The 14559-nt window shown below is 39.5% G+C and overlaps 1 pseudogene; it reads right to left on the minus strand.

Annotated features, from left to right (window-relative positions):
* Positions 1-6227: 6227 nt before the first annotated feature.
* Positions 6228-12542, minus strand: LOC108529711 (zinc finger CCHC domain-containing protein 7 pseudogene; annotated as a pseudogene).
* Positions 12543-14559: the final 2017 nt, after the last annotated feature.

A 14559-nucleotide genomic window follows, 5' to 3' on the forward strand; every position in this document is an offset into this window, starting at 1 on the left:
CAGGAAGATCCCTTGAGCCACGGGTAGCTATAATTGCACCACTGCACTCTAGCATGGAAGGCAGAGCTAGACCCTATCTCTAAATAAGTAAGTAGCCAGGCACAGTGGCTTTCACCTGTAATCCCAGCACTTTGGGAGGTGAAGGTGGGCGGATCACTTGAGGTCAGGAGTTTGAGACCAGCCTGGCCAACATGGTGAAACCCCATCTCTACTAAAAATACAAAAATTAGCTGGACATGGTGGTGTGTGTCTGTACTCCAAGCTACTCAGGAGGCTGAGGCTGGAGAATGGCTTGAACCCAGGAAGCGGAGGTTGCAGTGAGCCAAGATCGTCTCAGTGCACTCCAGCCTGGGCAACAGAGTAAGACTCGGTCTCAAAATAAATAAATAAATAAATATAATAGAAATGGCTGGAGAACCAACTAGAAGTGGGAAAAGAAAGGATGAAGGGTCAAGTGGGAGCATTCAAATAGATAAGCAAGATGGGAACAGGATTTGTTTTGGAATAAATAAATCCTATTTCTTGAGTTTTAGATTTAGATTTCTGTGTGAGATCTAAGAGGAGTAGTCTGTTAGTCTGTGAAATCCATGAGTGCTGTGGTCTGAGACGGCCACAGAACACTGGGAATTCGCAGCACATTGTCTGTATGTGATGAAGTTATGGGAATGGATGAGATTGCTCCCAGGATGGCTATAGGTAGCAGGTGACTTAGTTCATGGACATAGCCCTGAGAACACCAACTTTCATGAGATGTCCAGCCTTTTTCATGGAGGAATGAAGGAATTTCCAGAATGAAAGTGGGAAATCCAGGAAAAAGTGATGTCACAGAAAGCATGGGAGGAGAAATGGGTGGAACTGACTGCAGAGAAGACAGATTCTACAGGGAAGATAAACAAGAGAAGAGTTGAACAATGTCCAGTCAGGAGGTCCCTGGTGAGCTGAGTGACTGCAGTTTCAGTGCAGGGGTAGGTGTGGAATCCCTTTTAGAGTTGATGAGAAAATGCAGACAGGGACATAGGCCACTTAAATAGCGGCATGGCTGTGAAGGAGTATGAACTCCTTTCTGCCTTTTAGGGTCCTCCTTATATGAGATCTCTGAACTTTCCTTTACTTTCGGTATCTTTTAGGATGCCTTTGCTAATAATTAACAGAAAAATGAACCCAGACTGGCTTAAAAAGTAAAATTCAATAGTGGATTTAGGCTACTGAAAAAGTCCAGCAATGATGTGTGCTTCGGGCATGATTTGATCAAGGCTTTAGATCCAGTTCTCATAATTTTTTCCTATGTGTCTTAGATTTGCCCTCAGACTAGCTTCCCAATTTTTTAAGTTTATTTCACAAATAGTTATTGAACACCTACTGCATGCCAAGAACTTTTCTAGGCCCTTGAGATATAGCAGTAAAATACAACTGATAAAGATTCCTGACCTTGATGCTTGGTGTCAGGTGGTGGCACATACCTGTAGTCCCAGCTTCTTGGGAGGCTAAGGCAAGAGGATTGCTTGAGCACAGGAATTTAAGGCCAACCTGGGCAACTTGGCAAGTCTACATGTCTAAAAATAAAGATTCTTGTCCTTGTGGAGCATATGTTCAAATGGGGAAAGATATCCTGTAAAAATGTATATACATATATACAGACACATAAATAAAATCATAATATGTGACATGGTTTGGCTGTGTCCCCACCCAAATCTCTCCCATAATTCCCACATGTTGTGAGAGAGACCTGGTGGGAGGTAACGGAATCATGGGGGCAAGTCTTTCCTGTGCTGTTCTCATGATAGTGAGTAAGTCTCATGAGATCTGATGGTTTTATAAAGGGAGTTCCCCTGCACATGCACTCTCTTGCCTGCCGCCATGCAAGATGTGACTTTGCTCCTCCTTTGCCTTCTACTGTGATGGTGAGGGCTCCCCAGCCATGTGGAACTGTAAGTCCATTAAACCTCTTTTCTTTATAAATTTCCCAGTCTCAGGTGTGTCTTTATTAGCAGCACGAGAACAGACTAATACAGTATGTTAAATGATGATAAAGTCTATGAAAAAAGAAAAACAGTTCAGAGTACAGAGGATTGGTAATATAAGAAGGGCTAGGTTGTAATTTATAGAAGGTGGTCAAGAAAGGCTTCACCAAGAAAGTGGCATTTGAGTGGACATAAGGATATGGCAGAGTGAGATGCATGAATAGCTTTGGGAAGGGTATTGCAGCCAGAGAAACAACCAGCACAAAGACCACAGACAGGAGCGTCCAGCACGTCTGAACAGCATCAGGGAGGCCAGTGTAGCTGGGGTGGAATAAGTGAAGGAGTAGTAGTGGGAGATTAGATCAGGGAAGCAATAGAGGCCCAAATTTGTGAGCCCATAGCAAGGTCTTTTCATCAGCAGGATGTCGAGCCCAAGAGTAAATGATACAACTCAAAGTGTAAGAGGATCTCTCTGGCTGCTGTGTTGAAAAGGGACTGCAGCGGAGTGAGAGTGGTATCTGAGAAACCACTCAGGAGGCTCTTTCAATGACCCAGGGAAGTGGTGATAGTGGCTGGGCTGGGGTGGTTGCTGTGGAGGTGATAGACATAGTAGGATTTTGGAAAAGTTTGAACATAGTGCTAACAGGATTTGCTGACAGACTGGATGGAGAGGACAGAAGAGTCGAGAATCACTCCAGGCATTTCTGCCTAAGCCACTGTCTGAGATGGGGAAGGTTGTTGGTAGGAACAGGTTTGGGAGGAAGATCCAGACTTGAGTTTTGGACGTGTTAAATTTTAGAAGCCTATTAGACATCCTGGGGTAGCTGTTAAGTGAGCAGAGGGCTCTAGGAGTCTGCATTTGGAAGAGAAATATAGATGGGTGATATCTATTTCAGATTTGAAAGCAGGCACATAATATTAAAGTCGCAAGACTGAAGGAATCACCAAGGAAGTGAGAGTAGGTAGAGAAGGAAAGAAGACCAAAGACTGAGTCATGGATCCCTCAGACACTGAAAGGCCTGGAAGAAGGGTGGACTGGAAAAAGAGATTAAGAAGTCTCATGATAGAAAGAAACGAGTGGGAGAGATAGGGCATCTTTCAAACATAAGTACCAGATTTCCCTCTGGCTGGATTGAATTAGGTTCCTTGAATCGGTCCCTGTAGCCGATGGAAAATAGTAGACAAAGTCCATTTTTTAACTAATCATTTGAAAAGGTCTTGGTTTGTGCAGAAGGGCTTATACTTATGGGGACTTACCTGTGGAACTTACTCCCAGAACTTACTCCCTCCCCGGGGAGGGGAGGTGTGGTCAATTCCTCACAATCCTACCCGATGGTAAAACTGAATATTGGGAAGCAACAGATAAAGCGAACCCACCATCTTGCCACACATTTTCCGGGGATCAATTTTCTCATGTACCCGCAGATCCTTTCGTTCATATTGATAGTTGTATACTTATTATATTAAAAAACAGTTGGCTATCTGTTTACTGATTTCTGCCCAGATTATAAGCTTTTTGAAGAACTGTGTCTTACTCATCTTTGAACCCCAGGACCCCTAGCCTCAGTGAATATTTGTTGAAGTGAGTTAAATATGAACATGTGAGAGTGTGTACACGTCTGGTTTCTGTGGGTCCTCCTGGGTGATGTTAAACCTCAAAGTTACAAGAAAAAATTTTAAACCCTTAGAATACTTTTTGATCCATCTGTAAAATGTAATGTAACCACATAGACCATCACCTTATTAAATTGAATGTATGAAACTATTTCTTAATAGTTGTGGCTGCAAGGACAATCAGGTTTTAAATAGTTTTGAGACAGAGAAATTTAAAAGAACCCTTTGGTATTTTGGGTACACACACACACATACGCACACAGGGAACTTATAGTTGAGAGTTCATAAAATAGCCTAATGAACCTATACTGTGAGGACCTATAAGCTAATTGTATATGCTTTGGGCTGGATGTTTATGTCCAGCCCCCTCCAATTCATATGTTGAAACCCTAGCCCGCAGGGTGATGGTATTTGGAAGTCAGGCCTTTGGGAGGTAATCAGAGTAAGATGAGGTCCTGAGGGTAACATCCTCATGATGGGTTAATGTAGTTGTAAAAAGAGGAAAACAGTACAAAGTTTCAGTTAGATAGGAGGACTAAATTATTGTATTCTACTGAAGAGTGTAAAGAGTATAGTTAATAATAATGTATTGTGTATTTCAAAATATCTAAAAGAAAATTTTAAATGTCCTTACCACAAAGAAATGATAAACATTTGAGGTGATAGCTGTGTTAATTAGCCTGATTTCAATATACATCCTTCTACAATGAATTCATGTATCAAAACATCACATTTAGTCCATCAATAGATACAATCATTAATTTGTCAAATAAAAGATGATAATACTTTTCATGTTTATTTTTTGAGATGGAGTCTTGCTCTGTTGCTCTGTTGAGACTAGAGTGTAGTGGCTCAGTCATGGCTTATTGAAGCTTCAGGCTCCCAGGCTCAAGAGATCCTTCTGCTTCAGTCTCCTGAGTAGCTGGGACCACAGGCACATGTCACCATGCCCAGCTAATTTTTAAAAATATTTTGTAGAGATGGGTCTCACTGTGTTGCTCAGGCTAGTCTCGAACTCCTAAGCTCAAGTGATCCTCCCACCTCAGACTCCCAAAGTGCTGGCATTATAAGACATGTGCCACCATGCCCAGCCACAATAAAACTTTTTTTAAAAAAAGAGGAGAAGAAAAGCTGTCACTGCAAGTGCTCTGCTATAGGTGTTTTCTCTATATCATTATGATCTTTTGTTAAACATGATTTTTCACATAGCTTATCTGAATCTATACAGTGAGCTATATTATTAAAGGATTCTAGCTAACTTTGTGCTTGGCCACAAGTGAAGCAACCTAGACTTTCTTAGGAAAGAATAGAAATACCAGAATATTTTTTCTATCTAGTATTTGAGTGAAAAAAAAAATGGCAAAACATAAAATAGAACATCCAAAACACTATCAAGTATATTATATTCGTTCATTCAGTCTATCATTGACTTTGTATTTTTTGGAAATATTTTTCCCTTGTTAACTTTTCCCATGGACATATTAGACTATATTTATCCACATGGGTATTTTTGGAAATGTAAGCACTAATGTAACTTCTTTAAATTACAAAAGATTCTGAAGGTTTGTGTGTTTGCTTGTTTGTTTTTAGAAAATGATGGGGATACCTTAGGAACAATATTTTTGAACATTTGAAGGCATTTGATACACAAAAATATTTGATTCTTATCAAATAAATTGTCAGTATTTAAAATTTCCCTTTGAAGGCAAGCTATTTAGTTCTTATCAAAAGCAATGCTTTTTATAAGATATAAAGGATGAAGATATAAAGAAACACCAGTCACAGCTATGGAATCTCTGAGCTCAACCTGGACAGGGTGCTTGACAGTTCTTGGGTTATTAAGCGAGTCACCAGTTGTGCTAGGCCAGACTCTCTTTACAGTGAAATAAAAAAGAGGACACATCTGAAAAACCAGATAATATAATGAATAAGACATTTGGTAAATAAGAGCAATTAAAAATCAAAAACAGCACACATCTGAAAAAACAGATAATAGAGCAGGTAAGACATTAGGTAAATATGACCAAATAATTGTGTTGTAAACCTCTACCTGAATCAGGCATCCAGGAGGCAATTCTACTTCAAGTGCTTTTTTTCCCTCCCTTTACTAGATCTAGTTAGACTTTTGAAAAATTAAGGTAAACTCCAGAGGTCACAAAGAAGTTGCCTTGTTGTGTTCTCTGGCCTAGAATGAGGCTGGAAATTGGGTGTGCACTTTCAGTTGGAACTTTCCTTAGCACAGCCCCTTCTCTATTTCTGAGGTGACCCAACGAAGAAGAAATGGGACAGCAGAGAGTTGAAAGTGTACAAGGCAGATGCCATGAGAGATCACGTGTTCTCCCTGTTGGACAGACAGGAGACTTGAGCTGGCTGTTTGGTCGGTGGGGCAGCGCTGCTTGGTGGCAAGGAGAACGGATCTGTTTTATGCTGCTATTATTCTCTATTCACTTGCAGGGCGTTTGGATCGGTCTCTCTCTCTCTCTGTTTGTTTGTTTGTTTGTTTGTTTTGTCCTTGAAAATGGCATTAAGTGATTCTGTGTATGTGCATTTGAGGAAGCCGGTGCAATATCCTATTAATCCGCTGAGTAACTTCAACAACTTGAAAATGATCAGAGCATGGCTGGTGACCGCACTGGTCGGTTTGTGAGAGCTTTACTGAAGGGCCACGCGAGTCATTCCATTTAAGGGATCTCCCCTTCTGTGGCCACCCATGCCTCCTTTGCCCAACAGCTTGGCGGCCTCCCTGGGATCCATTGTAACCATCCTTCCAGGACGCCGGGTCGGTTCAGGGGGCAATTGTTGCCTTCTTCTCCCTCCAGGGAGCAACTTCTCTTCATAAGGATTCTTTTTCCCAGCAAGAAAAGATGACCTGGAAATTTGATAGTGCCAGAGTTACAAACTATACTTTCTCAAGAGAGAAATACTACCTTTTAGAAACTAGCTTTTATCCTGCTGAGAAACTGTACTGTGTTGCGGGGATTGTCTCTTATTAGAGCCGTGTGAGCTGGGGGAAGCATGTAGGGCTATCTTCCACACACCAAAAAGGCTGCAGGAATCGTGTATGACCCTGAAAAGAAACTGCCGTAGTACTTAGTGGGGAGGTAGGGAAAGACAAAGATGTCAACATAAGCCAGTACATTCCTTGCGCAGAATGAGCCTGCATACTCTTAAACACACCGGGAGAAGAGTTCTCAAGGTTTTGAAACTCCTAGTGATGGTGGAGTTCTTGGCTCACTTCCTAAAGCATTATGAGGCATTATAAACGTCCTTCGAATTCACGCAGTCCTGTAAGAACACCAACAAAAAAATTGTTATGGGGATTTTAGTATTTAATCTTCAGGGGGTCCAAAGCCTTATTTGCCATTTCTCAATAAAAAACAAATCTTTATACTAAGACTAGGGTAGAGGGGATTGGGAAATCATTTTGTAACAAAAAGGTACTATATCCATTAGTCAAAGAGTATTCATTGAGCACTCACTATGTGCCAGGCTTTGTAGCAGGGGGTGGGGTCATGAGGGTGACTCTGGCAAGCCTGGGCCCTATCCTCATGACACTTACATTCTAGTGGGCAGCAAAGGTGCAGAGCAAATGTACTGAGCTAACTGTGTAATAGAAGACACGAGGTTAGCTTGCAGCCTCCCAATTCAGAGATCTCGAAGAACATCTTCTTGTTGGATTTAGACATGCAGTATCCTGGAAGAGGACTGCAGTCTTAAAAATGCTCCTGATTCCGCCGGGCACGGTGGCTCACGCCTGTAATCCCAGCACTTTGGGAGGCTGAGGCAGGCGGATCATTAGGTCAGGAGTTGAGACCATCCTGGCTAACACGCTGAAACCCCGTCTCTACTAAAAATACAAAAAACTAGCCCGGCGCGGTGGCGGGCGCCTGTAGTCCCAGCTACTCCGGAGGCTGAGGCAGGAGAATGTCGTGAACCCGGGAGGCGGAGCTTGCAGTGAGCGGTGATCGCGCCACTGCACTCCAGCCTGGGCGACAGAGGGAGACTCCGTCTCAAACAAAACAAAACAAAACAAAACAAAACAAAACAAAACAAAACAAAACAAAAAAAACCTCCTGATTCATTCTTTCCCAGCAAGATGCTCTTGGGACATGTAGGACCTTGGGCAACACTTATTTCTTCTTAGGGAATCTGAATGTCTCTGTTATTCCTACGAAATACCTCACTGAGAATGTGTGTTGCCTTAAGAGGCTGTTATATATTCTTCTTTGGATTTTCAGATATACCTCTTCCCACAACATCTTTTCACAATCTGTTTTTATTCTATAAAGTTTTTTATCATCTCAAAAATCTGTGTCTGTCTACAAGTTAAGCTAAGTGTCTCCAGATAACTCTCCCAGTCAGAGATACAAGATCTCAATTTCTAAAAAATAATAAATGTTCATATTAGCAAACTTGGACAATATCCACTTGTACCAAAACTATGAGCAGGAACATTTATTTTCTTCAACTGAAAATCTGTGCTAATAATTTTAAGTTTACTTTTACATTTTATTTAGGGAAATTTTCAAATATACACAAAAGTGGAGAAGACAGTTTAGTGAACCCTAATGTACCCATCACTAAGCTTCAAGAGTCATTACAATTTTGCCAATTTTATTTCATTGGTATAGCTTCCCCCACCAAGTACAGACACCTTTTTTCCCTTTTAAATTTTGGAGCATCAAAATCAAATTCCAGACATTGTATAATTTTAATCACAAATATCTTAGTAGAGAGAGAAGGATACTTTAACTGTAACATGCCATTACTACAACTAACAGAATAAACAAAAAAAATTTTAGTATCATGTAACATGACCCAGAATCAAGTTCCTCTGACTGGCCTAAAATATGAATTTTTGTAGTTTGTTCAAATCAGGATCCAAAATAGGACCAAACATCATACTTGGTTGTTATATTTCTTAAATTTCTTTTAATCTATAATACATCCCTCCTTCCATTTTTTTGCACCATTTAGTTTTTAAAAGGACTAGGTCTTTTTTTTTTTTTTTGAGACAGAGTCTCGCTGTGTCACCCAGGCTGGAGTGCAGTGGTGCGATCTCGGCTCACTGCAACCTCTATCTCCCAGATTCAAGCAGTTTTCCTGCCTCAGCCTCCTGAGTAGCTGAGACCACCGGCATGCACCATCACACACAGCTAATTTTTGTATTTGTAGAAGAGACGGGGTTTCACCATCAAGAGATGGTGGCGACCATCTCTTGACCTCGTTATCTGTTAACGAGGTCAAGTGTTGGGATTACAGGCGTGAGCCACCATGCCCGGCCTAATCTTACTGATTTTCTCACATTCTGATTCGTCTATTAGCTCCCTGGTAACATTGTTCAGCTTATTTTTCTGTCCCCCTATATTATTTGTTAACTGTTACGTATATAAACTTCATTAGATTTAGGTTTCCCACCTTCCTTTCTTCCTTCCTTCCTTCCCTTTCCTTCCTTTCCTTCCTTCCCTGTTTCTTTCCTTCCCTCCTTCCTTCCTGTCTTTCTTTCTTCAAGAATATTTATGGGTAGTGCCAGGTACATCCTAATGTATCACAATACAAGACACATAATGTCCGATTGTCCCACTTTTAGTGGTGCTAAAACTTAATCCAGGGGCCCAAGTGCTGCCACACTGATACAACCATTATAAAGTTCCCCATCAATTTTTCACCTCATGGCTTTCACATTCTTTGGTGATCTTTGCATGGATCCATTTTTTTTTATCGTGAATGAATTTCAATTATAATATTACATTTCATCAACCATTATTTTGAATCTCAAACTCTCTTAGTCAATTTTTCTACTAGAAATATCCTACATAGTACTATATTGAATTTTTAATTTAAATGTTTTATAATTATGAAATGTGTCCACTACAGAAAGTTTGGCGTATGTAAAGTATAAATTTGAAATAAAGTCACCCCAATTTTCCACCAAAAGATAATCATTTCTAGGGTTTCAATGTATTCATTTTGATCTCTTTCAGACAGCATATTGAAACAAAACAGTACCACAGTAGACTATGTTTGTACCCTTTTGCTCTTAGTAATCTATTTTGGACATCTTTTCATATTAAAAAATACCAGATTCACACCATTACTTTTAATGGCATATTTTAATTTTCTTGAAACATATTCATAAAAATGAAACGCTGGGATGAAAGATGCTAACAAAGTTTAAGCTTTTGATATTTATTTTCAAGACTCCTACTAGAGAGTTTTCCCATCTAAAATGTGTTATGGGTACTAATTTCTCTACATCTTTGGTAACACTGAATATTATAATTTTTGTAGTTTTTGCTAATTTGATACAAAAAATGTTTTCTGCCCAGTTATATGGTTTTGATTAATTGCCAGAGATTAAAGTTATTCATATGTTTGTTATTTCTTTGTATTTTTCTTCTGTGAATTTCCTATTTATGTATTCTGTCAATTCTTCTATGAGCATGCTTATACTTTTATTTCTGTTTCGGATATTTTATTTTTCTTATTCTGACATTAGGGTATGAGAAGTACAAAAGATCTACAAGTACCAGAAAGTTCTGTATAATTTTGGGGTAGTTTAAAAAAATACGAGAGAACAAAACAATGTTTTTAGTAATATTCATCTCTACAGATCTGAGTGACTGTCCACTTGAAACATCGCTGTAGAAGTGGTAAAAAATGATTTCATTGTGATTATGTTAAAATTTTTTATGTCTCTTTCACTTGTTTTAGGAAATCTGTTTTCTGACATTTATACTGGATGGACTCTTCACCTCTATTTTGCTGAGGCCCAATTCCCTGCCTCTTCAGGGCTTCAATGATGACATTTTTGTTTTTACAGTCAGCTTGTGATGTTTTGTCCAAAGGAAGATTCTGAAAACAGCTTCAGCAGCAAGAAAAGCTGGACATAAATTTATTGTTATTGTCCTTTCCAGTGTAAAAAAAAAAGTTGAAAATACTGATGACTTTTCTTAGTTAATTTCTCTTCCTACAAGGATTTAATTTCATACTCAGGCTGAGGATGAATTATCTTTGATGCGTTTTTTTTTCCCCCCCAAAGTATTTTTTAAAAGCTTTCTTGAAAAGATGAATTATTCTTCCTAGCCCTAGGATTCTGAGTAAAGATGACATCCTGGAACAGGAGAAGTCCAGGTTTATCCTTCTACTTTCTTACCTAGTAACCTGTTGGACTTAGAGAGTTGAGATCTCCACGGACGTTCAGTAAATCTAGGAATGGCTGAAATTAAAAAACAAAACAAAACAAAACAAAACTCACTTTGTTTAGTCACAGATAATAATCACAATGCCAGAAGGTTATAGACACAAAGGCCAAAAGAACAAAGGAAAGCCACATCAGAGGCTGCCTGACAGCTTAAGACATTTTTTTTCCCTCTGCTTAATAACAAATAAGTTATCATTGTCATCATCTTCCAAGCACCTCTCCTTTTTCTTCTCTTGCCCCTCTTAACCTCCTTGGGAGACTTGTCTTCTCTTGATGTGAAGCAATGTGATGAATGGTGAAAGGGCTTGGAAGGCTTCTGGGTTTTAAAACTGCCAGGAGAAGAGCAGGTTTTGGGGCCCCTAGGAAAATCCTCATCCACTTCACAAGTCTGTCAGCCTTCCTGTGCTTCTCCCAGTTTCTGTTCTTGTTCTTCATTTCTTTTTGTGTTTCCTTATTTTATTGAGGCCACCTGTTGCTTTTCCACGAGGCACGGCCCTTCCTTATATAATGATGGGGGTTCTCATTTGCTGTTTTTATCTAAGGTAGCTTGGATGGCTCTGGGATATCTCCATTTTTCTTCAGTACTTTTATTTTTTGTTTTAGTCTCTTTTCTCTCTTCTGAATTTCATATTTGTCATCATAGTAGCAGATGAATGGAGATATTGGAGACGGGTCATACACTTCTCTTTCTGGACACTTGTGCCCATAATTGCCTTTTGCATGCAGTGACAGTAATATGCTAAGGCTGATGGTCTTGAAGGGGTCTTTGGCTTTTTGGATGGTCCAGGTTTGGTCGTTAGGTGATATTGCCTCCAGATTTCTGTGCAAGTATCTGTATAGTGACCTAACATATGACATCAGTCACACTGTTTATCCCAGCAATGTCTGAAAAGACATGAGTGGTCCAACATCTTAGGCACAGGACAGTATTCGCAAAGGGGGGCTGGCCAGGAATACAGGAGATGTCCTCTCCTGGAGCACAGGAAGCAGTGATGAACTTTTCCTGGTAAGGGGCAGTTTTTTGTTAAATGGCCACATTTGTCACAATTTCTACAGATAATGTTTTTGTTGGTTGAATAATATCTCTGGGTGCGTCTTCCAGGTGATTTGTTATTAGCTATCTGGGCCTCAATGTCTTTGTCACTGATGAACCAGTTTATACCATGTTCTCCTTCAGTAACAGAGTTTTCACATCCCGCAAGGTTGAGAAGGATATATCATCTCTATCATCTACTTCACATCCCAGTAGCATCCAGCTTTCCACATTATCGCCCTCTGAAATGGTGCTTTCTTCCTCTTCACTTGAAGTGACCTCTATAATCATGAGCTCTCGGATTACACCTGATCTCTCTTCAATATCACTCTTTCATTTCTTATCAACTAGCTCATTAGATTGAAGAGAAGCAGAAGGACCATGGGTATTTTCTTGTGCTTGAACTCTAACATTCTTTCCTTTACATCTATAAATACTATCTTCATCAGACAGTGATGACCTCTGAGCCATCTGACAACTGGATGACCTCACTATCTGAAAGGACAATTAGCCTCTTCTGATTTGGTTTACTACTCGAAGATTCCAAATTCCCAGAGTTCTTTTCTTCATGTTCTTCTTCCCTAATGACATCACCAAGATCTTGGGCATAATAAATTCAGCTATAGAGTTGAAATTCCACCTCACTATCAACACTCATTTCACTAGATAACTCATCTTGATAAAGATCATATTCGTATGCTTCTATAATCTCACAGCCACCAAACATCATAAAAAGTCAGTAACCTTGATGTGCTGGCTGCAACTTACTTTTCTTAATAAATTATAATGATGTAATATTAATCATTTATCTGTCATATTTCAAATATATTTTGCCAGTTTGTCATTTTAAAATTTTTGTTTATGACTTTTTAATGTTCAGAAGTTTTAAATATTTATGTCATCTATTAAAAATAATATCTATTTTTTTCTTTGTGATTTCTTCCATGGCATTAACATTCCCCATCCCAAGATTGGTGTAAATATTTGCCCATAATTCCTTCAACAGTTTTGGGGTTTTGTTTTCATATTTTACTTTCAATTCCTTAGCCTATGTTGAATTTTTTGGCTGTAATTTAATGTAAAGATCTGATTGGATTTCACCACCACCCTCCATCCCCCGCATATTCTCATTTTCCCCACCTCCATTGTTTGTTTGAATAATGTACTCCAACTGATATGCTTTTTCTTTCTTTCTTTTTGTTTTTTTTTTTTGAGGTGGAATTTCACCCTGTTGCTCAGGCTGGAGTACAATGGTGCAGTCCCTGCTCACCACAACCTTGGCCTCCCGGGCTCAAGCGATTCTCCTGCCTCAGCCTCCTGAGTAGCTGGGATGACAGGCGCCCACCACCATGCCCAGCTAATTTTTGTATTTTTAGTACAGACTGGGTTTCACCATGTTAGCCAGGCTGGTTTCAAACTCCTGACCTCAAATGACCCACCCACTTTGGCCTCCCAAAGTGCTGGGATTACAGGTGTGAGCCACCACACCAGCCTGATACACTTTTAATGCATTCGTTTCTGAACTATCTTTTCTGTAGCAATGATCTGTCAGACAGTACTTATACTAGTAACACACGTAAATGTTGCAGCTCTAGTATGTTTTAAGATCTGGAGAACTTTCCTTATATTATAGCTGCTTTCTTAACTACCTATTTAATATGTATTAAATAGGTATTTCTTAACACCTATTTACTGATGACTCCCAACTTATGTCTGGCTCTAATTTCCAGAGTTGTACGTCTATATATCTATTGAACCTCTCCTCTCAAATGTGTAATAGACATCCATTCATTCATTCAGCAGTATTTATTAAGCACCCACTCTCTTCCAGGCATTGTTCTAGGCGCTTGGAATAAATCAGTGAATCACGCAATGATCCCTGCCAATTAATTAACAGTTTGATTCTTACAACAACTTTATGAAGCAAATAAATTATTATTTCTATTATAGTTCACGTATGAGGAAAATGACACACAGAGAGGTTAAATGACTTACTCAGGGTCACACAGCTAGTAGGTGGTGAATCTGGGATTCAAACTCAAGTCATTTCTTCCAGAGTCCTTGCCTTTAATCACTTTCTCAAACTCAACATGTCCGAAACAGAAGTATGGATTCCTCTGTCACATTTAGTTCTCAGACTTTCTCCATTTTAATAAATGACTATACCATTCAAGTATATACCTGCTTGAGTCAAAAACCTAGAAATCGTTCACGACTCCCTTTTCCCTCACTCTCCATATTCAGTAGATGAGCAAGTTCTATCAATTTTATCATCAACAAATATATCTCTAATTCCACCACTTCTGACCATCTTTGGTGCTCCAACCTAGACCAAGCATTGTCATCTTCTGCCTGCACCATTACACCTTCTAAAGATTCTCCCTATTTCTGTTCTTTCCCTTTTCACACAACTGGCAGTGAAGACTTCAAAAAATATCAATAGCATCTCATCACTCTCATGATCAAAATACAGTCAAATTATACTATAAACACTTACAGAGAAAAACAGAAATTGCCCCACCCTTCCCCACCTTCGTGGTACCTGTTCCTCGGTGGCAACTGCTCTGTGTTGTTGTGGCTCTTTCTTCTGTCATTTACATCCATATCTCTAAAGTACGTACTAATACAACTAGTTTTAAAATTTCAGTTGTGGACACCATCAGTCAATTTCAATGACTTCCTAGTAGAGCAGAGGAATATTTAGCTCTTCTATAACTGCCTGCACCCCAAACACACACTTCCTCTCT

Source organism: Rhinopithecus bieti, unplaced genomic scaffold (genome assembly GCF_001698545.2).
Source record: "Rhinopithecus bieti isolate Rb0 unplaced genomic scaffold, ASM169854v2 scaffold_6717, whole genome shotgun sequence".
In the NCBI taxonomy this organism is placed as follows: Eukaryota; Metazoa; Chordata; class Mammalia; order Primates; family Cercopithecidae; genus Rhinopithecus; species Rhinopithecus bieti.